Below are 25,843 nucleotides of genomic sequence, written 5' to 3'. Positions count from 1 at the left end.
TCAGGGAGTGTAGTTTCTGTTTATTTGAGTTCTGTTTACTTTCAGTCTCTGTAAATAAATGTTCATGTCATATATTATTTGAAGATCCAATGCTCTATGATGACCCACAGTGAACAATGGTAAGACCCTGAGCTCTGGTATGTATTGGGGACAGATCAGTAGTGACTTTGACAAGGTTGTAAGATGGAATGCCTTATGGACTAGTGATGTGCAAGGCCTGGTTGAAAGCAGAAATTGGGGTGTGATAATGCACCGTTATGTCTAAGGCAATGTAAGTCATGCTACCATTGTGCTGTAAGAAGCATTAGGTTATGACTGCTGCACCACCACATTGATGGTGAAGGGCAATGCCAGACTGCTTGACTGGGTGCATTGATGGGTTCCAAAATAGCTCCAATGCCAGAGATGACATATGTTCCTGGATACCTTGGCACTCACCCTGGCAGTGGCGAGTTCATCCAGCCTATGGTAAAATCAAGCCAGCAGCTGACATAAAAGGGAAAAGTTAAGGGGTGGGGTAGGTAGTTTGTGAGTTTGGGATGATCACACAAGAGAGTATTCTGGCCTTTTCAGAGAAAATACTCCATGAAACTTGATGCAAATACCACAGCAAAAATGTGATAAGTTTCAGCTCAAATATTCTCATTGTTATTGGCTCTAGTAAAAATGCAGTTAAATGCAACATCTATCAACTCAAACATCTTTGTTAAGACCTTAAAGCATTTAGATAGATTTAATATTAATGATAGTATTTTTAGTGGTAAAATATAAAACTTGGCATATTTACTGCCATTTTATGCTTTTCTCCATAGTGCTAATCACCGGTGTTAATGCTTACCACCAGAGTGATTAAGAGTCAATTGAGTTTGTAATTAGTGGGTGGAAAACTTTCAATTATGAATTTCAATGTCAACTCCTGGTGGTGCAAAGCCCACGTTGATGTCAATCTTGACAATATTGGAGCATTACCTGTGTAAGTGCTCGCTGAAGTACACTGGATTAAAATTTGCTCATACAACAGATGTTTCACACATGCAAAACAATGGCAATCTCATGTATTTTTCCAAGTGAGAAGCATAAGTGAAGGACCAAAGTGTGCAATGTAGGACACCAAGAGTAAATGAGAAGGCAAAGTGTATCAGGCAGTAATGATTAATTATAACATATTTTAGTTTTAAAGCCCGCAAATTGCAAAAGCACAGACATGAGAGAAAGATAATAGGTTTGCAGTTTCAGGAATTGGGAAAAATATGTTAGAAAATCAAGTCAATTTTGATTCAATTCCTTTGATTCAGGTAACAAGATGAATGAATAAAAACATTTATAGGTTAAACTGGGTCAATGAATCATCCTTATTCTGAATTCACGGTGCCAACTAATGGAAGAAGGGAGATAATTGCAGCACTGCCTCGTCTATTCCTACTGGCAAGTTAAGGGATGGGGGCCAGGATGCTACTGATTCTGAGCGAGAACTATGAAACTTTGGGCATGTACTTCTGTGTGTCCAGATAGGAATGGGATTGGAAGAATAAAGTTGGAGGAAGATAAAGCTTTAAGAAATAGGTGCATAACACCCCTGAGCATGCTCTGCTTTCAGTAAGAACATAGCAGGTCTCATCAAGGCTATTTTCCTACCTGTTACCCATAACCCCTAACTCCCCTATTGTTCAAGAATTTGCCTATCTCAGTCTCAAATGCATTCTAATGAATCAATCCTCGCATATCTCTGGGGTAGATCTTTACAACTTGCTCAGGATAAAAAATCTTTCTTCTCCCCATCTTAAGTGGGTGACTCCTTATTGTGAAAGCATGGTCCCTTGAAGGAAACATCCTCTTAGTATCTAAACTGTCAAGCACCCAGCACCACCACATCATGTCCCTGACTGTATCTGTAACAAGACCTCTCACCTTTCCAAACTCGAATAAGCATAGCTCAAGCTGCTCAATTTTTCCACAGAAGACAACTCCTTCATCCCAGGAATTAGTTTCACATGTACACTCTCCAAATTGCCTCCAATTCAAATATATTCCATCTTTTCACATGGAGATCAAACCTACAAACAAAACTCAGTTGTGGTGTCACCAATACGACATAGAGTTGTAGTAAGATTTCGCTACTTTATATAATATCCTCAAGGCCAAAATCTCATTTGCTTTCCTAATTCCTTGAAGTTCCCATATGTTTTGTTTTTGTCATGTCTGTTTGATGACACTGAGTACCCCAAATACCACAGCATTCTGGAGATGCTCTCCCTTTAAATATTTTGTTTCCGATTCCACTACTAAAGTGCATCAGCTCACAATTACCCACCTTACACTTCTTCTTGGTCCATATACCTAACTTGTATAAAACTCGTTGCAGATTCTTTGCATTAAATAGTACCCTGACTTTGAGATTAAGTGGTGCCCTCAAACTTGTCTTGGACAGCAGTAGAAATGATTAGCAATTTTATCAGAGCGCCTTCAAATTTCTCTTTCCAATGTCCACTATTCAAATAAAGGTGATGAGAAAGTTGTGTGTGGGGTTATGGTGATGTTAGGCACTAATGGTGACATGAAGTCTGAGTACCAGTAGTGATACCTTGTGGTTGGGGGTAGAGGGCTGCCACCAAGTCCTACTTCCTATATTACTCTAAGAGGGTGCTTAATAGTCTGTGATGGAAAATGGGACATAAATAAGTCTCAGCAGAAAGGGTTCTTGTCTTAGAGGACAAGATGTAGCTTAGTAAGCCTCAGTAAGCATGTGCAAGTTAAATTAACTAACACTGAGATGACATAGAGAAGGCACAAATGCCTCCATCAGGAGACCATGCTAAAGTTTATCTGACTGATTCTACCTCCCCAGTGCTGTGTGACATCTTCAAACTGGGTGGATCACAGCATATCTCAAAAATTAACTCTTTCAGAATTAACACATTATACAACTGTGGACACTACTGAGACAGTAACAGTATCTCAGGACACCTCCACATAACTTAAAAATAAAAGATTCAGGAGGCCAAAGGTCAGAGTGGAAACCTCTCCAAGGATTTATTAACAATGCCTTCCCTGCCTGCAGCCATTTCCTTACGGTCATAGAAATTCTGCCCCCAATAGCACATGAGCTGCCACATAATGTAGGAGCCACCCATGTGACAAGAGGCTGCTTTATCATTGGCAGAATGCTGACAGCCTGGCATCATGTCCCCACTGGGGCCCTTAGTTATGTAAATTGATTGACCAACTAATCCACAACCCTTTCCATCTTCTGTCTTCACTGGGATTCTCACCCTGCAGCAGGAGAGCATCAGGGATGTTCGCTTCACCTCAACTGTAGTCCCTTTGTGTCATCTTCACAACCTGCTTTTCCATCTACCATCTTCCATGTGTATCATCAACAAATTTAGCTACTTATATTTGTTCCTTTCACCAAAGTCATTAATAAAGCTTGTAAACAGTTGTTCTCTTTGATACTTCTGACTATAGCTTGACAACTAAAACGACTATTTATCTAGACTCTTTTTGTGCTCATTAGCCAATCCACTGTCCATTCCACTAACATTTTGAGTTTTATGCAGTCACCAGCAAGCTCTGCACTAGAACCTTGAGTACATCTTCCAATGTGCTATCATTCAGGGATTGAAATGAAAATCAAGACCCAAGTCTCGATTTCAAACACATTGAAATGTAGAGAACAGTTATAATTTAGATCACAGTGTCCTTCAATCTTGGACAGAATATGACAGCCAAGCATGTAGGAGTATTGATCTTAGCCCCATGACAGAGTTTGTAACTGAGAAAATGAAGGTTAGAGCTGAGAATGGGAATGTCAGCCAAACAACATGCTTTTCTCCCAGCATTTTAATCAGAAGCTTCTATAAATACTTCAGAAGTGTTAGAATTCAAGTTACTTAACCAGATATTTCTCTTGTGGTCAGCTTGCCTGCAAATGAATTTTTGCCTGTACATAGAAGATCAACTTTTCTAAGAAAATTATTTATTCCTACCCGGCCAGCAGCTCCACTAACTCTCAAGAAATTCAATGCTTTCAGGCCAAAGTAACCATTTGATTGGTAACCTGTCCATCAATTGCATTAATCATGAATCCCTCAGGGTGATGTATTATATTCAACCATCTTCAGCTTCATCAATAACCATCCCTCCTCCATTAAGGTCAAAAGGGGGGAGGGAGGAGATGTTCACAGATAATTGTACAACATTCAGCACCATTTCCAATTCCTCAGGCAATGAAGCTGGTGTTGACCATGTTCAAAAACATTGAGCCTACATTCATACCACATAATTTCTAGGCAATGACTATCTCCAACAGAGGGAATCTGCTTCTACACTTTACATTCAATGGCATTACCATTATTACCATTGAATCCTTTGTTAATAACATCCCTAATATCCTGAGGGGTTACCATTGGTCAGAAGCTGAACTGGACTTGCCATAAAAAATGCAACGATTAAGACAGCAGATCAGATTATAGGAAATTTGAGGTGAGTAACTCACCTTCTAATTCCCCAAGGCTTTTCCACCATCTAAAAAGCAGAAATCACGAGTATGATGGAACACTCTCTAGTGTAGCACCAACAGCATTCATAACACTTCAACCAAAGCAGGACAAAGCAGCCCACTTCATTCATTCCATTCACCACCTTAAACATTCACTCTCCCACCAACGTTGCACTTTAGCAACAGTATGTACGATCTTCATGTTGCACGGCAGCAACTCATCAATGTTCCTTCAAGAACACCATCCAAACCCTAACCTTTACCACTTAAAAGGACATGGGAAGCAGATGCCTGGGAATACCTGTACCAGCAAATTTTCCACCAACACACACTATTCTGACTTGGCATCTAATGCTACATCAGTTACTTACCCAGTCACATACAAACCTAGCCACACTTTAGGAAAATAGAATTAAAAAGAACAGTATAAGTTATTAGCAAAAGAATACCATCATTCTTTCACTGTCACTGGGTCAAAATTCTGGAACCCTTCCTAACAGCATTGTGAACTAAACCAGCTTAAATATTGTACTTCAAGATGGCAGTTTCAAGGATAATTGGAATAGACAAGTGCTGACCTCACCAATGATGTTTATCCTTCAATCCACTGCTAAAATAAACTTGACAAAGTTGCTTTTAAAGCATTTCCCAAACTTTCACCACTGAGAAAGATTACAAGATCACCTTCACACTAGGTGTGACACAGTTACCAATTAGACAGCTGAATTGAAAGGATGGCACAGGATGCATGTGTGCGTGAATGGAGAACTATCATTTCAAAGTCCCAAATTTAAGTTTCTTCTGACCATCTATGCCACATTAATAAATGCACTGTAACAAGCCCAACATAGAGATGTTGGCCAGGGAACATGGTGGTGTGTTGAAGTGGCAAGCACCCGGAAGCTCAAGGTCCTTCTTGTGGACAGAATGTAGGAGTTCTGTGCTTTGTTTCTCCAATGTAGAGGAGACCAGATTGTGAGCAGCGAATACAGTAGACTAGATTGAGTGAAATGCAGGTGAAGTGCTGTTTCACCTGGGAGGTGTGAATGAGGCCTTGGATAATTTGGAGGGAGAAAGTAAACGGGCACATATTACACAGGGGAAGGTGCCCTGGGGCTGTATGCATAACTGTTTTTAAATGGCTTCTTTCTGGAAGAAAGAATACACAGGTAAGAAACCTTGAGTTGAAATATAAGTGGGAGTCAATCTGTCTTATTTTTCATGTTTATTAAAAAAAAAAGCAGTGCTTCACAAGATCTAAATTTGTGGCCTTCAGAATGTTGAGGTACATCATTGATGGAGAAGGTTTCTGAAAAGATTTATAAAGATATACCCTATCAGTATGGAAATCTGCACAGGCAAATAACAAAATAAAAGCAAACTACTTTGGATAGTGGAAACTGAAGTAAGTATGGAGAATGCTGGAGAAACTCAGGTCTGGCACCATTTGTGGAGAGAGAAACAGAGTTAATGTTTTGAGCCTCGTATGATTTTTCTTCAGAACTCTCAGTTCATCGGTTCTGTCTGTGGTAGTTATTGATAAAAGGATGCTGCCACAATCTTCTTTTGTTGACTGGGTCTAACTGCCTATTTGGATTACAGTGATACAGAAATAACTACAGTGAGTCATAACAAGGAGAGGTTCTTGTTTTATCAACATGTATTTTATTGCATGATAACAATTAGGCATGTTACAAATAACTAGTTAAACATTATTATCAGGACCTTTGGGAAAAATGGAGGACATATCTGTCTCTTTCAAGTTCCAAAATTAACCTTCTTAATGCCCCACCTATGACTATATGACATTATCAGACTGGATGAAGTTTGATGCAGCATCCAAAAACACTCCTTTCAAACTATTTCCTCCTACAACATTTGTAGAGTTAACATTTGTATGTTCACATGTATAATTACATTTACCACAATCCCAACTTCCCTTAAGTCTCTAACTTCACAAATTCAGTCAGCCTGGAGGTCTTGCAATTCTTACAGAATGAGTTCGCTTGAGATTTGGAAGGTTGGCAGGATTTTGGTTTGAGCTTAACCTTGTTAGCCTGGATTCTAATATCAACCTTGTGTCTTCTGTAACCTGACTCTCCATTGGAGGAACTTTTATCCCTTGGCTGTCCTTCACAGGGAAGATTGTCCCTATAAACCCAGGTCATTGATCCAATAACATATTTAATCTCCTTTGCATAGAAACTCTTTCCTGTTAATTCAGGTAGTTCCCCATAACATTATCTGAGGGACCTTTAATCTTATGATTTTCCACTATTTAAGATGGCTATTTGGTAGTCATAAGTATTGACTTATTTGCAGTATCTTGGATTTCTAAGCCAGGTATTATCTTCCTTTTGACCTGTATCTATGGATGTTGGACTGGTTTTGAAGGTGTTTTCCACAGCTCATCTCTACTTTATGCAAGCAAATCTTTATTTTCAGTCCACCAATAACTCTGTGTTAAAATACCTAAACTACTTCCCTCAATTTGTTGATTAGATTGGGCATCTTCATTCACACTCCATCATTGTTTTACCTGTAAACCAGACATGTTCCTGTCCTCAGCCTGAAGGATTAGACTGAAGGATTGCTGCTACCTTAACATTATCTCTGTCACTGCTCATAGTTCTGCTTTGAAAGATGAAAAATTGAAATGTTCCCCTTGAAACTGTGTCATCTCATCTCATTAACTGATATTAAATTCAAACCTGTGCAAACTGTTTGCACTGAAGACTGCTTTGCTGTCTGAATGATTTTGTTCAAGATTTCCCAGTGAGCTAGAGTGAGATGTTCTGCTCATTCTTGTTGTCAGCTTTGGTTCTTTCCCACAAAATTTGCTGCTTTCTGTAATCTGAAGGTTCTTCAGTGAGGATAGGATTGAGAAACAATCCCACCAGTCTGTATGGCCTCAGATTTCCTTCCTGCTACCAGCATGATACTATTCTCTTCTTTTTTATGTTTTGCCATGAGCCCAATTAAATTTTCTACTTCAAAAGCAAAGAGAAATTCAGCAGGAATGGCAGCATTTGAGGAAAGAAGACAGAGTTAGTGTTTCGATTCCGGTGACCTTTCGAATACTAACTGCACTTGAAACATTAACTCTGCTTCTCTCCACAGATGCTGTCGTACCTGCTGAGTTTCTCCAGCATCTGCAGTTTTCATTTTATTGAACCTAATTATTCTCCTGTGACCGGATGTTGGAAGTTGAATGAGAACAGTTTGCTCTCTGATTGGCTTCCTTTTGAATGGACTTGCCATAATGTGGTTTCTATTGGTTGGTTTGCTGCCGGTTGGAATTAGTTGAACAATTTCTATTACCTCAACAATGTTGAGGCCAAACCATCATACTCACTCAAAAGTGAGGAGTGTTGATTGCAAATCGTATATATTTTCTCAACTTTCTTATGCAGTCTGTGTTGCAGATTTTCTTATAGCATACTTTAATCTTGAGACTTATGCCACCTAGACTACATAGTTTCATCTCTGCAGTTTAAAACTTCAGTTTCTTCTGCTATGGCATTAAATGTAATAAGACAATGACATATGTGCTCTTTACCCAGCTTAATGCTAAATAATGCCCATCGCTATAAACAGATTCTATCAAACCTGTATCATTTGGACCATAAATGCATCCTAGGAATCCATTGGATGCACAATATTGGTTGTTCTACTGCATTGACATCTTTCTTTGAGTAGATATTTGACTTTTTGCTGAAATTGTATCCTACTTCTGCACATCTTCTGAACACATCTGTGGGATTACAGGTGTAGCATTGTATAGAACTTTGTTGGGCAAATGTCATAGAGTCATTGAGTCCTACAGCACAAAGACAGACCCTTTGGCCCAGTTGGTCCATGCCGAACAAAATGTCCATCCACTCTCATCCCATTTCCCTGCACTTGGACCATATCCTTCTAAACCTTTTCTGTCAATTTCTTCAGGGGCAGGGTTATCTGGAGTGGATTGGGCAGAGGTTTAGCTTAGAAGCTGGTTTCGAAACAATAGCAGATGATTAAAAAAAAGTTCATGGCTCACAACAAAGTGAGGAAGAAGGATTATAGGAAGGAGTCGTATTGATTATGATTAACTGTGGAAGTTAAGAATGGCATCAAATCGAAAGGAAGAGAAATGTAAGGATAGTGGTGAGACAGCGAATTGGAAAAGCTAAAAAGAAAAGATGACTCAAAAACTAACAAAGTTGGAGAAATAAACCTTGAAGGTAAACTAGCAATTAATATCAAAACAAAAGGCAAGATATTCTTTAAGTAGATAAAGAGGGAGAGAAGGGTACATAAGCCTTTCAGAGAACATGGCAGGGGCATTAATAATGGTGAACCAGGAAATGGCAGAAGAGTTGAACAAATACTTGGCATCAATCTTCACAGTGGAGGATGCTAACAGCATTCCAAAAGTATTAAGTAATGAAGGGACAAAAGAGGAAGTGGAAATAAATACAGTACTATCACAAGAGAAAAATTCCTAGGAAAACAATAGGGCTAAAGACCAATGTGTCTGAGACATCACAGCCTAGCATACCAAAGGAAGCAAGTGCAGAGTTAATGAATAGACTGGCATTATCCTTCCTAGCATTTTTAAACTATGGAACAGTCCAATGGAATGCCCTTAATTAAGAAGGAAGGGAGACAAAGAAAGTCTAAATCTGTTAGCTTAACATCTAATGTTAGGAAAATGTTAGATCTATTATAAAGAATATAATAGCAAAGCATTTAGAGGAAGAGGAAGCATGCCTGACAAATGTATTACAATCCTTTAAAAATGTAACAAGTTGAATAAATAAAGGGGAAGTGTTAGATATAATATATTTAGATTTCCAAAAGACATACAAGGTCACCATACATAAGGTTACTTCATAATATAAGAGCCAATGGTGTTGGAGGCAGTTTATCAGCATGGATAGAGTGATATGAACTAACAGAAGACAGAGAGTTTTGATAAAAGGGACATGTTCAGGATAGTAGCCTGTAACTAGTGGAGTGCCAAGGGGATCCATGCTGGCTCCAGTTATTTACAAAATATATTAATGATTAAATGGGAAGACAGGTGGTGAGGATGATACAATGAGCCTGCAGAATAATATGGACAGGTTAAGCAAATGGAAAAACACTTGGCAGATGGAATATGATGTGGGGAAGTAGGACGTTATGAACATTGACAGGAAGCATTGAGAGTTTCAATATTACTTAAATGGAGAAAGGCTGTAAAAAACAGCGACAGCACGGAGGGAATTGGGAATCCTCATGCATTAATTACAAAAAGCCAGCATTCAAGTTGAGCTGGTAATAGGGAAGATAAATGGAATGTTGGCCTTAATTTCAAAAAGATTTAAGTATAAAAATTCTTAATGAAGGGCTTATGCCTGAAGCGTCGATTCTCCTGCTCCTCGGATGCTGCCTGACTTGCTGTGCTTTTCCAGCACTACACTCTCGATAAAAATAGTGAAGTCTTGCTAAAGCGATGCAAGGCACTAGTTAGACAATACTTATGATACTGTAAATAGTTTTGGTTCCCTTATCTAAGGAAAAATATACCAGCACTAGAAGTAGTCCAAAGGAGGTTCATTAGGTCAGTCTTGGGTATGGTTGCATTGGCTCTTAAGGAGAAGTTGAGTAGTTTGGACCTGTACACATTTAAGTTAATAAGAATGAGAGGCAAACTTGTGAAAACATACAAGATTCCTAGGGTGCTTGACAGGGTAGGTGCTGTGAGTTTCTTTCTCCTTGTGGATAAACCTAGGACCAACACCATAATCTGAGAGTAGGCAGTCACCCAGTTAGGAGAGGGATGAGGAGGAATATCTTTCCTCAGCAGGTAGTGAATTCAGAGAATTCTTTACTACAGAGGACGATAAAGGCATTTAATATATTCAAGGCTGAGAAAGACAAATTTGTGATCAGTAATCAGGGGTTACTTGGAAACAGAGGAGAAAGAGTTAAGAATTATGAGATCAGCCATGATCTCATTGAAGGTTAGAGTAAACTCAATGAACTGAATGGCCTACTTCCCCTCCTATGTCTCATGATTTTACAGTCATAGCTGGGCACTGCTTGTGCTTGTGAGGCTTATTTGTTCCACAGCGCGGACATTGACTCTGAGTGTCTACTGTTTTACCTATTCTTTGTATTGGCTTGTCATTTATGTCCTTAGAGTGCTTACACCTTATGAAGTGGATAGATTCTATTGCTCTACTGTGATAAGGTTGTCTTTTCCCTCTCAAGATTTGTCTCCAATTCTGCCTGGTTTCGACATTCATCATAGTTTCAATAGTTTTCTCCAAAACTAAAGCTTTCATGGATTGTGGTAAAACTGGCAAAAACTCACAAAAAGTTTTGAAATTCTATAGCCACAGTTTTCCACTCCTCTGTAGGGTCATTAGTACAATAGTCTATGGATTTCCCTGGATGCTTAACTTTTGTGTTAAATGTTGCTCTTTTAAACTTGTTTAGTTCTCAGATCAAAGTAATTGATAAAAGCTTGCAGAGCATTTCAAAAGTATCTATTTCTTCTTTTATGTATTTGGCAATTTATAACATCATTAAGCTGTTGGTCCTTTTGAAAATAGTTGTGTATTTTCTTAGGAACAAATTACTGCCAATGCTGGAAGCTGTACTGAAAACAACAAACGCTGGAGAGATCACAGGAGTCTAGCAGCATCCATGGGGACACAGCAAGCTAAAGTTTTGAGTCTCCATGATTCTTCATCAGCAGTGTGTGAAGTGTGAAGGCATTTATACAATAGTGTAGGGGGTGAAGTGGTGGGGGAGACAGGTTGATAGATCAAAATGTGAAAATGGCAGAACATGTGTTGAAGGAAAGAACAGATAGTACCATTGGAGTAGGAGGAGGGGAGAGAGAATATGGTTACAGAGAATGCAATAAGTAAAGGCAAAAGAAAGGGAAGGAATGGGAGTGGGTTGACAATCTGAAGATGCTGAACTCAATATTAAGTCCAGAAGGCGGTAAAGTGCCTAGTTTGAAGATGAAATGTTATTCCTCCAGTTTGCCCTGTGAGTGTATTTTCTTGACCAGCTTGTAATTTAGTATTTAATGGTAAAGCAATTTGAACAAAGAACAAAAACAGCACAGGAACAGGCCCTATGGCCCACCAAGACTGTGCCAACATACGCGCCTTTTTAAACAAAGGAAAGGACATTTTGCCGCTAAGCAGTCCATATCCCTCTGTTCCCTGCCCATTCATGTATCTGTCAAGGTGCCCCTTAAACATTACTTTGTATCTAGCTTCCAACACCTCATCTGACAGTGCATTCCAGGCACTTACCACCCTCTGTGTATAACATTTGCTTCTCGTATATTCTTTAAACTTGTCCCCTTTTACTTTTAAACCATCTCCATCGTAATTGACATTTCTGCCCTGGGAATAAGACTCCAACAATCCATTCTATCTGCGCCGCTCAGAATTTTGTAAACTTCTATCAGGTTGCACCTCACCTTTTGATGTTCAAGCGAAAATAAATCAAGTTTGCCCAATCTCTCCTCATAGCTAATATCCTCCAAACTAGGCAACACCTGGTAAATTATTTTTGTACCCTCTAGAAAGCCTCCACATCCTTCTGGTGGTAGGACAATCAGAATTGTACACAATATTCTAAATGTGGCCTAACTAAAGTTCAAAACAGCTGTAACATAACTCTCCAATTTTTATACTCTTTGCCTTAACTGCTGAAGGCAAGCATTCCATATGCCTTCTTGACCATGTTATCCACTTGTGTTACCACTTTCAGGAAACTCTAGACCTATGTCCCTAGATCCCTCTGTATGCTAATGCTTCTGTCATTTACTGTATTCTGCCCTCCTGCATTGGATCTTCCAAAATGCATCACCTCGCATTTGTCTGGATTAAATTCCTTCTGCCATTCTCCACCCAAGTCTATATATATCCTGCTGTTTCCTCTGACAATCCTCACTATGCTTAGATCCCCAATCTTTGTGCCATCTGCAAGCTTTCTAATTACACCATTTACATTCTCCTCCAAACCATTTATTATATTATAAATAACCCTGGTCTCAACACTGATCCTTGTGAAACACTACTGGTCATAGATTCCAATCAGGAAAATATCCTTCGACCGCTACTCTCTGCCTTCTGTAACTAATTTAAAAATCACACAACACCAGGCTATAGTCCAACACTTTTGTTTGGAAGTACTAGCTTTTGGAACGCCATGAAGCAGTCTCATGATCCTGCTGTACAACTACCTGAAGGAGCAGTGCTCTAAAAGCTTGTACTTCCAAATAAACCTGTTGGATTATAACCTGGTGTTGTGGGATTTTTAACGTTGTCCAATCCAGTCCAACACCAGCACCTCCATATCATGGCTTCTAGCAATAAGCCAGTTCTTATTCAGGTTACCATCTCATCATGAATCCCATGTGATTTCACCCTCTGTATCGCCACCTACAAATAGACCCCACCAGCAAGAATGTATTTCCCTCCCCACCCTTACCTGTGTTCCGCAGAGACCATTTCTTCCACGAGTCCATTGTTAGATCAATCAACCAACCCTCCACTCCTGACACCTTCCCCTGCCACCGCAAGAAGTGCAAAACCTGTACCTACACCTCCCCTCTCACCTCTGTACAAGGCCCCAAAGGATCCTTCCAATCCTTCCACAAAGATTTACCTGTACTTCCACACACGTCATCTATTGTGTGTGTTGCTCCCGATGTGGTCTCCTTTACATTGGAGAGACAGGATGCCAACTTGAGGAAAGTTTCAGAGAATAGCAAGGTGGCACGGTGGCTCAGTGGTTAGCACTGCTGCCTCACAGTGGCAGGGACATGGGCTCAAGTCCACCTTGGCTGACTGTCTGGATGGAGTTTGCACATTCTCCCTGTGCCTGCATGGGTTTCCTCTGGGTGCTCCAGTTTCCTCCCACAATTGGCCATGCTAAATTGTCCATAGTGGTAGGTGCAGTAGTCAGTGGTAAATAAAGGGTAGGGGAATGGGTCTGGGTGGGTTACTCTTCAGAGGGTTGGTGCAGACTTGTTGGGCCAAAGAGCCTGTTTCAATACTGTAGGGAATCTAATCGAAAAAATATATCTCCAGGACACACGGACCCCCCCAATCAATCCCACCATGCTGTAACTGAACACTAACTCCCCCTCCTAATCCGCCAAGGACATGAAAGTATTCCTCCACTGCCAAACTCTAGCCACCCAACGGCTGGAGGAAGGAAACCTCATCTTCTGTCTTGGGACCCTTCAACCACATGGGATTAATCTCCATTTCACTAGTTTCCTCATTTCCCCTCCCCTCACCTTATCCCAGATCGAATCCTCCAACTGGGTACCGCCTTCTTGAACTGTCCTATTGCCCATCTTCCTTCCCATCTATCTGCTCTACCCTCCTCTCCGATCTATCACCATCACCCCCTTACCTTCATTAACCTATCGCATTCCCAGCTATCTCCACGTCAGCCCCAACCCGCCCCATTTATCTCTCAGCTCCTTTGGGCCACTGCCTCATTCCTGATGAAGAGCTAATGCTTGAAACATCAAGTCTCCTGCTTCTCGGAAACTGCCTGACCGGCTGTGCTTTTCCAGCATCACACTTTTCGATATGTGCCTTCTCTTCTTTTTTGACTAAGGTCTCAATTTATCTTGTCATCCAATATTCCCAAATTTTGCTATCCTTTTCCTTTATTGTCGCAGGAACATGCTAGCCCTGAACTCTAATCAACTGGCCTTTAAATGAATCTCATTTGACAGATGTGGATTTACTCTCAATCAACCGCTCCCAATCTACATTCCCCAGTTCTTGCCTAATATTGTGGTAGTTAGCCTTCCCCTAATTTAGTACATTCACCTGAGGACTACTCTTCTCTTTATACATAAGCAATTTAAAGTTTATGGAATTATGGTCCCCGTTCCTGAAATGTTTCCTCACTCAATCACCTAGTTGGGCTAATTCCCCAATACCAGGTCTAATATTGCCCCTTCCCTAGTTGTGTAATTTACATATTGTTTCAAAAAACCATCCTGAACACACCTAACAAACTCCTCCCCCATCCAAGCTTCTGGCACTAAGTGGGTCCCAGTAAATATACAGGAAGTTAAAATCACCCACCACAACAACTCCACTGTTTTTTACATTTTTCCATAACCTGCCCACATATCAGTTCATCTATCACCTACACTGTTGGAAGGCCTGTAGTACAATCCCATCAATGTGGTTGTAACCTTCCTATTCCTGAGCTCTATCCACGTGGCCTCACTGGATGATCCCTCCAAGGTGTCCTCCCTCAGTACAGCTGTGATATTCGCCCTTAGCAGTGATGCAACTCCTCCATTTCTTTTACATCCCTCTCCATCATACCTGCAACATCTGAAGCCCAGAATGTTAAGATGCCAGTCTTGTTCCTTTCTTAACCGTGTTTTGGTGAAATCTACAACATCATTGTTCTATGGATTAATCCAAGCTCAAAGTTCATCTGCCTTAACTGTCATTCTCCTTACATTAAAACAAATACACCACAGACCACTAGTTCTGTTGTATTCTGGAACCTCCCCCCTTCTGTTTTTCCTCTTAGTCTCACTGGGCTTAGTCCTCCTCAGTCATTTTAATTGTTGACCTACTGATCAGGTTCCCACCCTCTGCCACACTAGTTTACACATTCCTGAGTGACACTAGCAAATCTTCATGCCAGGATATTGATAGCCCTCCATTTTAGGTACAATCCGTCTTTCTTGTACAGAACGCAAAAGATCTGGAAGACATCTCAATGGTCCACATATCTGAAGCTCTCCCTTCTCACCAGCTCTTTCACCACTTATTAAATTGTACTATTCCCCTATTCCTAGCCTCAATGGCATGAGACACAGGAATAAATCCTGAAATTACAACCCTAAATGTTTTTCAACTCCCTACTTATACCTAATCTCCCTTTGCAGGACCCCATCTCTCTTCCTGCTTGTCGGTGGTACCAATATAAACTACAAACTTTGGCTGGTCACCCTCTCCCTTCCAGACATCCAGTGCATGCTCAGAAGTGACACGGTGGCTCAGTGGTTAGCATTGCTGCCTCATAGCGCCAGGGACCTGGTTTGATTCCAACTTCGGGCAACTGTCTGTGTGGAGTTTGCACATTCTCCCTGTGTCAGCGTGGATTTAATCCGGGTGCTCCAGTTTCCTCCCACAATCCAAAGATGTGCAGAGTAGGCGAATTGCCTGTGGAAAATTGCCCATAGTGTTCAGGGATGTGTAGGTTAGGCGCATTTAAGAAAGGTGGTAAAGACAACCAGGTAGCTAAAGACCGGTGAGCTATACATTGGTGGTGGGCAAGTTATTGGAGGGAATCCTGAGGGATAGGATTTACACGTATTTGGAAAGGCAAGGACCGATGCAAGATATTCAACATGGGAAATCATGTCTCACAAACTTGACTGAGTTTTTTGAAGAAGTAACAAAGAGGATTGATGAGGGCAGAGCAGTGAACGTGACCTATATGGATTTCAGTAAGGTGCTTGTCAAGGTTCCCTGTCGGAAACTGGTTAGCAACGTTAGATCCAATTGAATACAGCGAGAACTAGCCACTTGGATGTAGAACTTGCTCAAAGGTGGTGGTGGAGGGTTGTTTTTCAGACTGGAGGCCTGTGACCAGTGGAGTGCCACAACGATCGGTGCTGGGTCCACTACTTTTCATCATTTATATAAATGATTCGGACGTGAACGTAAGAGGTATAGTTAGTAAGTTTGCAGATGACACCAAAACTGGAGGTGTAGTGGACAGCGAAGAAGGTTACCTCAGATTACAATGGGATCTTGATCAGAAGAACCTATGGGCTGAGGAGTGGCAGATGGAGTTTAATTCAGATAAATGTGAGGTGCTGCATTTTGGAAAGGCAAATCAGAACAGGACTTATACACTTAATGGGAAGGTCCTGGGGAGTGTCGCTGAACAAAGAAACCTTGGAGTGTAGGTTCATAGCCTCTTGAAAGTAGAGTCACAGGTAGGTAGGATTGTGAAGAAGACATTTGGTATGCTTTCCTTTATTGGTCAGAGTATTGAGTACAGGAGTTGGGAGGTCATGTTGCATCTGCACAGGACATTGGTTAGGCCACTGTTGGAATATTGCGTGCAATTCTGGTCTCCTTCCTATTGGAAGGATGTTGTGAAACTTGAAAGGGTTCAGAAAAGATTTACAAGGATATTGCCAGGGTTGGAGGATCTGAGCTATAGGGAGAGGCTGAACAGGCTGGGGCTGTTTTTCCTGGAGCACGAGGCTGAGGGGTGACCTTATAAAGGTTTATAAAATTTCGAGGAGCATGATTAGGATAAATAGACAAGTTCTTTTCTCTGGGGGAGGGGAGTCCAAAATTAGAGGGCATAGGTTTAGGGTGAGAGAGGAAAGATATAAAAGAGATCTAAGGGGCAACATTTTCACACCGAGTGTGGTACGTGTATGGAATGAGCTGCCAGAGGAAGTGGTGGAGGTTGATAGAATTGCAACACTCAAAACGCATCTGGATGGGTATATGAATAGGAAGGGGTTGGGGGGATGTGGGCTGGGTGCTGGCAAGTGGGACTAGATTGGGTTGGGATATCTGGTCGGCATGGATGAGTTGGACCAAAGGGTCTGTTTCCATGCTGTACATCTCTATGACTCTATTAGTCAGGGGTAAATCTAGGATAACAGTGTAATCGAATGGGTCTGGGTGGGTTACACTTCAGAGGGTCGGTGTGGACTTGTTGGGCCAAAGGGCCTGTTTCCACATTGCAAGGATTCTATGATTAGCATTCTATGAAAGCATCCTTCACATTGGAACATGGGAGGCTACACTGAATCATGGAGTCTCACTTGTGGCCACAGAAATGCCTCTGTCCCTGACTAAAGAGTCCCCTATCATAACCGCTCACCTACACTTCACCCATCCCTCCTATACAACAGTGACAGTCGTGGTGTCACTGATCGGGCTGCTGCTACTGCTTTGTACTGAAACGCCATCCCTCCCACTCCCCAACAGCATACAAAACAATTTACCTGTTTCAGAGGGGACTGGACACAAAGGACTCCTACACTGCCTGCCCTTGTTTACTGGTCTTCCTGGCAGCCACCCAACTCTTCTCTTCTCCTTACTGGTGGTGTGACCAGCTTGCTAAATATCCTATCCATGACATTCTCAGCCTCATGGATTCTCCACAGTGAGTCCATCCACACCTCCAGGCACTCCATGCTGCAAATCAGAGGCTGCAGCTGAACACATATCCTGTATATGTGGTCAGGATGAACACTGGAAAAGTCCCAGATTTCCCACATATTGTAGGAGGAGCATTCCAGGCATCGAGTTCTCCTGTCATTTTGAACTTTGTCAACTAAATCAACCTTATCAACTACAAACCATAATCTAGGAACTGACTACACAACCTTACTCACTCATCACCAAATTCAGGTCTCTTTCTCCTGCTCTCTATTCCCTACAAGTGCAAAAAGTGGGTTTTTTATACTTCCGACACTACTCGCTTGGCTTGCAAACCTGGCTCCTGAGGAACCAAGCCTATTTCACTTTTTGAGTTGTGACATCACCTCTGGAGCTGCATCCCTGGATTCAGCTCCAGGATCACTCTGACTGACCCCACTCCTCAATTATTCATCGTGCTGCTGCAGTTCACCCTTCGGTTTGCTCGACTTCATTTTGTTGCTGCTGCTGTCACTGCTCAGACTGACCTCAGTCCAGGCCCCACTCCTCATGTACTTATCCTGCTGCCACTGAAACTGCTGCTGCTGTTGCTTGGACTGACTGCTTTGATATCTTAAGAACTGTCTCCTTCAAGATGTCCAATATTGAATCTAAGAGGCAGAATTACATGCCCTGCTATATCTTCCTAACATGATTATTTATTCCTCTTACATTAAAGCTTATAAATTCTGCAGTATATTATTGCTGACGTAATTTATTTTCCTGGAAAGCTTTTACTTCTATAAAGACTCAAACTTTTTAATTTTCCTTGTCTTAAACCCTCTAAGCCCTGTTGCATAGCAACATTGTATTCTTTCCTTATTTTAATTTATAAAATTCTGTTACATAGAAATCATTCATAGTTGCCTTTCATTTTCTGCTGAAAATTGGATGTTTTCTGTCTATTAGCCAGTAAAATGGATGGTCTCTCTCCAAAAGTCTAATAAACAATATCTTTTATATAAAATTTCCAAATAAAGCTTTGTGGCTGCAGCTCTCAAATTCTCACTGTGGGAAATGTATTTTAAATTATGGCTCTCTTAGCATGTCCTTAAAAGTCTTCTATATATTTTGTTCAATCTGCCTTTGTCCGCTTTTGCTTTTAAACTGTCCGTTCTCTTGCCTTAAGTCAGCTTCGTAACATACTCAGTGCTGCAATCTTAGCCTTTCCATTGCCCTTATTCCCCTACTCTAGCCATGTCTAATGAAATCAGCTTGCTTTGATGGCAATGCTCATTGTAAGCTGTAAATCCTCCTTCAGCCTTCACAGCACACTAGCTGTCAGGCCATCATCATATACAGACAAGGCATTACAGTCAGTTTTTAGCCCCAATTTTTGTATTCCCCTGGAAGGGTAATAAACAAACATGTCTGAAAGCAGCTGTGGAAGGTTAGCCTCTCCTTATCTCCCACGTGACATTCTTTCTGTTTAACTTTCACTTATTCTGTGAAGGTGTGATATTTCATGGATTCACACAGATCTCTGCCAGATAATCACTGAATTTATATCTAAAGTCATCTTTTGGCTGCAGCAATCCACTTTTAAAAAGAAATATACAGTTTGGAATTAGAAAGTCAATATGTCCATAAATGGGGTTCTGATCATGATACTCCTTTTATCCTTTTCATCACTTACTCTCCTATCCATCTCTGTGTCTTCAACAATTTTAGTAATCATACATTTTGCCTCTTCACTCAAGCAATTGATATACTTTGTAAATAGTTCTGACCCTCATCCTGACTGGCCCCAGTGGCTCACCATGAATAACATTCTGTTCCCTCCAAAGATCACCTATTTACACCTACGTTCTCCAAGATCCAGAATTATTCTCCTCAATTCCCTACCCAGACTGTATCACCAGATTGGGTGAAGCTTAATGCAGTCTCTAAAGTTAATCTCTTGAGGGCACAATCTTATACAATGTCAAGAACTTTCAGAAGCTGATTGGAGGCAGATGTTCGCAGGTAAAGGGACGGCTGGAAAATGGAAAGCCTTCAGAAATGAGATAACAAGAATCCAGAGAAAGTATATTCCTGTCAGAGTGAAAGGGAAGGCGAGTAGGTATAGGGAATGCTGGATGACTAAAGAAATTGAAGGTTTGGTTAAAAAAAAGAAGGGAGCATAGGTCAGGTGTAGACAGGGTAGATCGAGTGAATCCTTAGAAGAGTATAAAGGAAGTAGGAGTATACTTAAGAGGGAAATCAGGAGGGTAAAAAGGGGTCATGAAATAGCTTTAGCAAATAGAATTAAGGAGAATCCAAATGGTTTTTACAAATATATTAAGGACAAGAGGGTAACGAGGGAGAGAATACAGCTCCTCAAAGATCAGCAAGGCGGCCTTTGTGTGGAGCCACAGAAAATGGGGGAGATACTAAATTAATATTTTGCATCAGTATTTACTGTCGAAAAGGATATGGAAGATATAGACTGTAGGGAAATAGATGGTGACATCTTGCAAAATGTCCAGATTACAGAGGAGGAAGTGCTGGATGTCTTGAAATGGTTAAAGGTGGATAAATCCCCAGGACCTGATCAGGTGCACCCTAGAACTCTGTGGGAAGCTAGAGAAGTGATTGCTGGGCCACTTGCTGAGATATTTGTATCATCGATAGTCACGGGTGAGGTGCTGGAAGACTGGAGTTTGGCAAACGTGTTTAAGAAGGGCGGTAAAGACAAGCCAGGGAACTATAGACCGGTGAGCCTGACCTCAGTGGTGGGCAAGTTGTTGGAGGGAATCCTGAGGGACAGAATGTACATATATTTGGAAAGATAAAGACTGAATAGGGATAGTCAACATGGCTTTGTGCGTGGGAAATCATGCCTCACAAACTGGATTGATTTTTTTAAAGAAGTAACAAAGAAGATTGATGAGGGCAAAGCAGTAGATGTGATCTATATGGACCAGTAAGGCGTTCGACAAGGTTCCCCATGGGAGACAGGTTAGCAAGTTTAGATCTCATGGAATACAGGGGTAACTAGCCATTTGGATACAGAACTGGCTCAAAGGTAGAAGACCTTTGGTGGAGAGTTGTTTTTCAGACTGGGGGCCTGTGACCAGTGGAGCGCCACAAGGATCGGTGCTGGGTCTTCTACTTTTTGTCATCTACATAAATGATTTGGATGTGAGCATAAGAGGTACAGTTAGTAAGTTTGCAGATGACACCAAAATTGATGGTGTAGTGGACAGAGAAAAAGGTTACCTCAGATTACAACAGGATCTGGACCAAATGGGCCAATGGACTGAGAAGTGGCAAATTGAGTTTAATTCAGATAAATGCGAGGTGCTGCATTTTGGGAAAGCAATTCTTAGCAGGACTTATACACTTAATGGTAATGTCCTAGGGAGTGTTGCTGAACAAAGAGACCTTGGAGTGCAGGTTCATAGCTCCTGGAAAGTAGAGTCGCAGGTAGATAGGATAGTGAAGAAGGCGTTTGGTATGCTTTCGTTCATTGGTCAGAGTATTGAGTACAGGAATTGGGAGGTCATGTTGCAGCTGTACAAGACATTGGTTAGGCCATTGTTGGAATATTGCATGCAATTCTGGTGTCCTTCCTATCGGAAAGATGTTGAGAAACTTGAAAGGGTTCAGAAAAGATTTACAAGGATGTTGCCACGGTTGGAGGATTTGAGCTATAGGGAGAGGCTGAACAGGCTAGGGTTGTTTTCCCTGGAGTGTCGGAGGCTGAAGGGTGACCTTATAGAGGTTTACAAAATTATGAGGGGCATGAATAGGGTAAATAGACAAAATCTTTTCCCTGGGGTCAGGGAGTCCAGAACTAGAGGGCATAGGTTTAGGATGAATAGGGAAAGATATAAAAGAGACCTAAGGAGCAACTTTTTCACTCAGAGGGTGGGACATATGTGGAATGCGCTGCCAGAGGAAGTGGTGGAGGCTGGTAAAATTGCAACATTTAAAAGGCATTTGGATGGGTATATGAATAGGAAGGGTTTGGAGGGGTATGGGCCGGGTGCTGGCAGGTGGGACTAGATTGTGTTGGGATATCTGGTCCGCATGGACGGGTTGGACTGAAGGGTCTGTTTCCATGCTGTACATCTCTATGACTCTAAATGTTTGTTTTTGTGATAAAAGCCCTTTTGAGTTGCATCCATGAAACTGAACCAGGACAATTTTCTGATCCAAGGGGAAAAGTCTGAATGATTATATTCTAAAGTGCAATCAGATTGTGCTGGTTGAGGATAATGTTACCTTTGTGATTAATATGCAAATTTGAACTAAGATGTATTTATGGAAAACAAGTCCAATTTCAGGCACAATTTGGAACTGGGCTGGTCAGGTGAATCCAAAACAATATTTATGATTTCTGATTTATGATTTTATTATCACAGTATTTTACAGTGAGAAAAAAAACAAAATATTCAGTGAAAAGCATTTCCACTGTTGCCACAATCCAGTGCTGTTTTGAATAGTTTTAAGAATAAAAATAAAGATATAGCATGAAGAAAGTCCATCAGTCCTGAACTAGCTCATCATCAATAGCGCCTATTCTGCCATCACACCTCCACTGCCTCACCGTCATCTACACCAGACCCAACCACATCAAAGTCACTACTCTTCAGATATCATCTTTCCCCCAGCCCAATTCTCCTCTGCCAATACCTTGCTGCCACCTGCACCAGAGCAGCAAATATTGGATTTGCAACTCTTGCCACTTGGCTCATCTCAAAGGCATCGGTGTGATGCCCTTCCACCACTACTTCGTCACCATCAGCACCACCAGCCAACAATGAAGCTGCTGACCTTCAGGCACTATCTTTCACTGTTGGGCCTACCTCACCGATGTCGCATCTACCGATTCCGATGCCAGGTCCCATGTTCACCCCAGAATCGCCACCACGAGGTTCTTGCTTGGCGCACTCGAGTCCACACTGGAATTCCACGCCGTCACTGATGGTAAATAAAGGGATGTAAGTCAGTAAAGAAGAAAAAAAGCACGAAAAGAGGGAACAAAAGGAAAAGAAAAGCTGTCTGAGCGGACTAGCTCCAGCACAGGAGCCCGTTTCTGCCACCAGAGTTCTTGCTTATGAAGCTTCAAATTCTTTCAAAATATGGAGCAGTCCATAATTATAACAGTGGAGCTCTAACTGACAAGTAATCTATCAGGTGCTTTAGGTTCAGCTGAGAAACCTTAAACAAAAATTGTGAAAGGAATGTTGAAACTATGAACTTACATTACTTTTCTAATCATCATTAAGTTGACAGTGGTAAAACCTTTAAACTTCACATCCTTTCAAACATTTTCTGATGATTAAGTGAAACAAGAAAGTCAACTATTTGCAACAGTAGCTAAACTACATCATGTCTTCTAATTACATTTATGAAGGTCAAACCTTTTGCAGCCTCAAATTGCTCAAGGCTTTCTTCATGCTTTCAATCTGCATCAAGAATGATCATCATTTCCATTCAAAACAGTTAATGGGAGGACAGGCAAGTAGAAGCCTGAAAGATGACTTTCTTTTAAAATACGATATTAGTTAAAGTCAATGAAACAGGCGTCAGAAAAATATGGTCATGGTATTACTTCATGTGGACAGTTGTCTACCAATGCCAACCACATTAAATGGAAAATCATAGGGTGAGGAATCAGGGATAAGAATTTGATTTACAGAAGCAGGTATAATCTCTTTAGCCCTTTGAGCTTGTTCGCCCATTGAGTCACATCATGGCTGATTATATCTAAATTTAGTTTACCTGCCATGCTCCCAAAACTTTACTTAATAAAAAAAAACTCAGTCCCAAGTTTGAAACTTGCAACAGAAAAGTTCAGATTTCCACCAATGTGTGGGTCAGAGAATAGCTCACATACAATTGGTGGAGCTACGCTGGTAATGTCTACTTGTCACAATTGGCACCTTCACTGTTCCTCAGAGCTTAGCAGCAGAAGGCTGAAACCTTTCTATACCACCTCTACTTCCCAGTGATCCTCCACTTTGAGACTAAAGTCCCTTTCTTCTCTCCAGAAATCAATAACTAGTTGGAGAATGATTCCTCTGCAATTCCAACTCGAGACTTGCAGCTGCAAATAACTTCATTATCCGTAAGCAGCGAGACATTTTCTGCATCATGCAGACCACTTAATTTTTTAACGCAATATTAATCTAATTTGATTATATCTGTCCTGACATCATGATGATTCTTACTACATGATTCTTAAACATGATTCATGATCTTAAATATCATTTTATTCCTGTTTTATTCATCATCTGCTAGATCAACCTCTCTTCTGTGAAATATACTTTACTGGCTTGTTACTTTCTCCCACAATTTTCCACAGCTTATTGCCAAAGAAGAGGAAAAGAATTCTGGACCTGCAAAGGTCAAATGGCTCATTTCCAAGCTGTTAAGCTGACTGTTTCATGTAATTTCAGTTTAGATGTGATTAGATTTACAGTTGGCAGATTTCCCAGAGTAGCAAAAAAGTAGACAATATTATGGTAGTAATTAGGTGGATTTCCAGTAGATTTACCACAAAAGACTTTGCCACCTCCCAAAGAGAGAAATTTAGCACACATTATTTAATTTTTACTTGAAGTATGATGTGTCTGTGTAAAATTAGCCTTCTTTGGTGAACATATGAAAGTCACACTGGGGAAGATGTCAGCCGTTATTTGTAAATGTATTTACGTGAATTGGCACACATTTTGCTTTTGGAATTAATTGAAATGAAAAGTTAGATGCCAGAAAACTGGTGAGCATTTTTACTCTTACTCAGAGCCTCACTCCCTTTCAACAACATGTTTTAGGGAAAGTTGCCAACACAAAGAAAAAGCATTTGCTATGGGCAGCTATTTCCTTTTAAGGCTAATCAAGACAAAATAATGCAGCCAAGTTTATGTGAGAGAAGGCAAGGGATTATGTAAATTGCCTTCCCAACATGCATTCAAATCTGTGAATCGTTGTGTGAAAGGAAGGGCAGATTTCAAAGTTATAACACAGTACTGACAGAAATGAATGCAGATTTGGGGGGAAGGAGGAGGTGTGACTGCAAACCATCATTAATCCAATTCCTGCTGTCAGCCTTGACCCAGCTCCCACTGGCAGCCAGCTTCAATCTCATTATAAATTATATAGCCAGTCTGATTTGTCTCCTACCGCCATCTAGACTGATCCACCTTCCAATAGCAGCCTAGCCTGCTGTCAGGTCTGACCTCACCAGACCCCCAGAACACCTGTCAAATATGAACCACACCAAGTATATCATCATCTGTCTGTACTACATGTGCATTGCTGGCAGTCTCCCTGCTGTCATTCCATAGTAAAAAAATGAAGGATTAGCCCTGAAAACATTATAACTGCTGATTTGAATATCTATTTCATAGACACTGCAGGTTCAAAACCATATAGGTAAAATTTGTTCTTCATAACTGTATTCTTGCACTTTTAAAAGGAATGACTGCATCATCCATATGACCATTGCTTCAGTCGGGTATAATATTTTTGCAGTAAACATAGAGAACACTTGATCACTCAGCATTTTGTCAACTTAGTTCATTTTTCCTTTTGAAAATGTTTTCGTTTATCTTCAGCTTTTTATAATGGAGGAAAGATGATGATTGGATCACTGTTCCTTTCTCAAAGAATTAGTACCAAGGACTTGGTATACAGGCAAAATGTCAAAGTTTGAAGAGGACTTAAAACTTGGAAATGAAGAATGGTAACTGACAATCAGGGGACATAGACAGATTGGAAAATGGGCTCTCATGTGGCAGATGAAATATAGACAATAGACAATAGGTGCAGGAGTAGGCCATTCATCCCTTCGAGCCTGCACCACCATTCAATATGATCATGGCTGATCATTCCTAATCAGTATCCTGTTCCTGCCTTATCTCCATAACCCTTGATTCCACTATCTTTGAGAGCTCTATCCAACTCTTTCTTAAATGAATCCAGAGAGTGGGCCTCCACTGCCCTCTGGGGCAGAGCATTCCACACAGCCACCACTCTCTGGGTGAAGAAGTTTCTCCTGAGCTCTGTCCTAAATGGTCTACCCCGTATTTTTAAGGTGTGTCCTCTGGTTTGGCACTCACCCATCAGTGGAAATATGTTTCCTACTGCCAGAGTGTCCAATCCTTTCATAATCTTATACGTCCCAATCAGATCC

At 41.0% G+C, this 25,843-nt stretch overlaps 1 long non-coding RNA gene across 1 annotated transcript in view; it reads right to left on the bottom strand.

Annotated features, from left to right (window-relative positions):
• LOC122551968 overlaps window positions 1-25,843 on the bottom strand; it is a 131,647-nt gene that overhangs the window by 53,975 nt on the left and 51,829 nt on the right. The window contains exon 2 of the long non-coding RNA XR_006312235.1: window positions 22,512-22,626. This is a non-coding gene — a long non-coding RNA (uncharacterized LOC122551968). The remainder of the gene's footprint in view (window positions 1-22,511; window positions 22,627-25,843) is intronic.

Source organism: Chiloscyllium plagiosum, chromosome 7 (assembly GCF_004010195.1).
Source record: "Chiloscyllium plagiosum isolate BGI_BamShark_2017 chromosome 7, ASM401019v2, whole genome shotgun sequence".
In the NCBI taxonomy this organism is placed as follows: Eukaryota; Metazoa; Chordata; class Chondrichthyes; order Orectolobiformes; family Hemiscylliidae; genus Chiloscyllium; species Chiloscyllium plagiosum.
This window is presented reverse-complemented; position numbering and strand designations above follow the sequence as displayed.